This window comes from Dipodomys ordii, unplaced genomic scaffold (genome assembly GCF_000151885.1).
Source record: "Dipodomys ordii isolate 6190 unplaced genomic scaffold, Dord_2.0 Scaffold74, whole genome shotgun sequence".
Classification (NCBI taxonomy): Eukaryota; Metazoa; Chordata; class Mammalia; order Rodentia; family Heteromyidae; genus Dipodomys; species Dipodomys ordii.
Genome location: NW_012267290.1, coordinates 1 through 4292, shown reverse-complemented (window position 1 = coordinate 4292; position 4292 = coordinate 1).

Genomic DNA, 4292 nt, shown 5'->3' with positions numbered 1-4292 from the left:
AATATTTACATCTCTAGACCAGGATGTCTCAAGCTGGGCCCTGGTGGGAAAGGAGGTGAGCCATGTATATGCTTCAGGGTGTCTAGCAGATCCCTGGCTTCCAATCACTGCATCCTGTAGCAGCATCCACGACTGTGACTATCAAACATGTCTCCAGATGCTGCAGAAACCTGTGGAGTTAGGGAGAGACCACTCCCAGGTGCCGGGCCTCTTGAGACTGCTTTGCCCAGAGGATAGAGAGATCACCTGATACTAAGCCAGTGGAAGGCAAAGAGATCTCTCTTCCCACCAATTTTCACGATTCCTTCCCTCAGAGACCTGTTGAAAAAATGTCCCCAGCTACACTCTTCTCTCACTAGTTCTTCTGTGTGGGCCCTGAGAGCCTAGCACGTTCATGGTCCCATCGCCCTGTACAGAGTTGAGGCAGGGAAAGTCTCTCCCAGCTAATAAACTGCTTGCAGCTACCTCTCTTTCTTGATGGTCATTCTTCCCTGGGGACACCATCTAGAACCTTCCTTTAGCAGAAACTTTTGGTCAGTCTGTGCTCGGGCCAAGTTGTCTCTGACTCTAATGAAATCATCTGGGGTTAGAGCAGGAGGGATTCAGCCTTTTCAGTGAGATCATTGTCTATACCCCCATGACACGTTGCCTCTTTTTCCAATGGTGCACATTTCCAGTGGACACATTTGCTACAATCATAGAGAGTCTGGATTATCCATGTAGATTCAAGACAGAATCTACATGCTTACTTACTGTCCCTTCCATGTTCTCAATCAGCCTGCTCCAAAGAAAGCAGCCCAGGTAAAAGTCTACATTAGACCTGGTCAGTGCAGTATACTAGTGGGGAAAATATCAATGGATTTTGACACAAAGGAAGATGGTGAGTGAATGGAGGCCAACCTACATGATAATCATACTAAAGAGCACCTTGAGAAGTCCCTAGGGTCTCCTCACACAGAAGGCAGGGGCAATGTAAAGCTTACAGAAGGTCAACAGAGTAGAGATCTTGCAGAAACATTTGCTGACGTGGTGCGCTGAGTTACATCCATGCTGCTTGCCTTCTTCAGCAAGTTCTTCCTCGCTTTCCCCTGTCCTCCTCTCGCTCATTTTCTTCCCTTAAATTTCAGCATTCATTGCTGAGTGCTTGGGAGGTACAACAGTACACAAGATCATTGTTAAGAGCTTATAATAAGTATTGCTAAACAGAGAACAGAATTGCTACCTGGATCAATTTTAGCCACAGTGGGTGGACAACACAGGGCAGAGAACAGATTGTCTTTACATCTATCTAGTTTGGGATCTACTGGATCACAGTGGAACCAGGAAGATAAACAGAAGACAGAGAAAGGCTGTCACTTAACCACCAATCCAACCTAGGGAAGGGTGACCCAATGTGAAGGAGAGTAAGAAGGCACAAGAAGAATGAGTGGGTGGGGCTGGGAAGGTAGCTCAGTGGTAGAGTGCTTGCCTTGTATGCATGAGGCCCTGGGTTCAATTCCGCAGCAGCACATAAGCAGAAAAAGCTGGAAGTGGCTCTGTGGCTCAAGTAGTTGAGCATTAGCCTTGAGCTGAAGAGCTGAGGGACAGCAACCAGGCCCAGAGTTCAGGCCCCACGACCAGCCAAAAAAAAAAAAGAATGAGTGGGTGAGGGGAAGGTGCAGCGTGGTCTGTTAGGCAGAAGGGGGATTAGAACTGCCCTTGGGTGAGAATCACAGACCCTCCAGAGCCTCGAGGCTACCTTGGGGAAAGGCAGGTTGCCATGGACTGGACTTAAATTTCTAGACACTGATGATAGGGGATCTAGTTAAAACTGAAGTCCGGGAAAGTTGAGAAACATTATCCATCCTACCCAATTAATTGGTCGACTCAGATTTATACTTCTGCATCCACAAGTTTCTCCCATCTAAAATAGTAAGTTAACTTACAAACTCTTCCCTCAGTGTCACACCTCTCTGATAGCATTTATTTTCTTCCCCGGGTCCCCAGCTTCTGGGACATTTTAGTCCTTGGTATCTCAGTTTTCTTCTCCTCACCCACTCACACCTCAACCCCTCCCACGTAGCTGCTGTTAGCTTTACCTCACGACGAACATCTCCTAAAGCCACACGTGGCTTCGATGCTTCAAAATTCAAGGGACGCTTGGAGCATCTCCCACCACATCTTCTTTGACCTTTAAGGAGTCTCTGGCCCTGCTCTGTCACCTTTTAGGAAACACTGGCTTTCTTTGTGCTGTGGCTTCATTGTGTCCTCCAAAGTTCACATGCTGGCAACTTAATCCTCAAAGCAACCATGTCGAGAGGCTGGGCCTTTAAGAAGTGACTAGGCTGTGTTCTCATGCATAGATTAAAGCCATTACTCTAAGAAGGGTGAGAGAGTGCTAACATGAGTTTCTAATCAGAAGAGTTCAGCACAGAGCTACAGCCTGCCCCATGCACCTGCTCTTTTGCCCATCTACCTTTCTGTCATGAGATTGCACAGTGAGGTTCTTACACAATATAGCTCCTCAGTATTGCACCTCCAAGCCTCAGGAACTGTAAGATGAATGAACCTCTGTTATTTATAAATGACCTAATCCCCAGTGCTCTGTTATAGCAGCTGCAAATAGACCAAGAGACCTTACATCCAGCAAACTCTCCTAGACTTCCCTAAAGGCCTACCTTCTCAGTTGCCTCTGTAGGTTCCCCGCTACTTGATCTTCAAATACTGGTATTCTTCCATTTTCAGCTCTAGTAACTTTCCTCCTCCCGCTCTACCCTTCCTCCTTGTATGCTGTCTTTCATCACATGCCAGTGAATTCTTCACATACATGTAGCCATGCCCCCAACTTCCATACTCACACCAGCCTTCTTTATACTCTAAACGTCCGGGTCCTACTCTGACATCTCTATGTGGACATACCCAAGAGCACTGTCCAAACCTGTCCTCTGTTGTTGAAAGGCCCCTGCCTGTCTGTCTCATCCATACCACTCAGCACCTTCTGATTAGCAACTCGTGCTAGCATTCTCTCACCCATCTCAGAGTAACAGCTTTAATCTACCCATGAGGACACAGCCTCTTAAAGGCCCTGCCTCTCGACATTGTTGCTTTGAGGATTAAGTTCCCAGCATGTGAATATCTGCACGTTAGGGCGTGTGTACGGAAATGGAATGGGAGAAAATGGTTACCTCAGTCACCCAGCATGATGAATCCTTGCATTATTTTCATTTTCTAAAACACTGGGAACTGGAAGGGGGCTAACTATGTGGTCCCACAGAATAATACATTCTTGCAGATGTGTTGTCTGTCTTCTGTTTTAAGCCCAGGAAGAGTAGCCAAAAATATTTTCCAATTGTGTTGTTTTGTGTATTTTCTACTGGCAGTTCTGGGAATTGAACTCAAGGCCTCTCTGGCTTTGGTTCTTCCTGGCCTGTTCTTCTCTCTGCTTGGGTTGCTCGCTTGCTGCCTTTCCTTGGTGAACTTGGACTCATCCTTCTGATCTCTTTGTAAGTACTACTCTGCAGTTTTTCCTAGCACCCAGCTACATTAGTCTCCTCTCCCGTCTGCTCTCACACCCACCCACACCCTTACCTGAGGTGCTCACATGTTTGTCAGTCAGTACTGACTTCCCTGGAGTATAAGCAGCCCCAGGAAGGCAGAGCGTTATCGCTTTGTACTTTCACTTTATCCCAACAGTTTGGGAATGAATAAATGAATGAATTAGTAAGAGAAAGGGAGAGAGAGAGAGAGAGAGCACTGCTTTCCTGTACTAACTTGGTTGTCTTTCCTTTTATTTATAGTATGTTCTATTGCTATGAAATCTAATGTATCCATCTTTTCTATTTCAGGTCCATTTTTGGAACAGCCTTTGTCACCCTAAGATTGCATAAATATCCACCAAAATTTCCCTCCAGTACTTTTATGGTTTCATTTGTGGGATTTAATTCTTAAATCCATCTGGAACTTATTTCTGAAAGAAGTGAAATAATGCCAGCTATTTTGTCTCCGAGCCAATGTCTCCTAAGTTGAAAACTTCAGCTCTATCCGGTAGGGTGATGTCATTAAAGATAATAAGATTTGGGATCAGATTCTGAGCTGTGCTTCACTCACTGTGAAAATTTTAGCAAATCATTTCACTTTTCTGAGAATTCTCAACAAACCTTATGGGAAGAACTCAAAGAAACAGATGGCTGAGAAATTCTCGTGAAGGAAATGTCCACTGAAGAGGGAAGATGGCGGAAGGAGAGCCCGATGATTGAATGTGGGTTGCAGTCAGACAATATAGTGACCACCACTTCTTCTTTATTTTCTTCTCA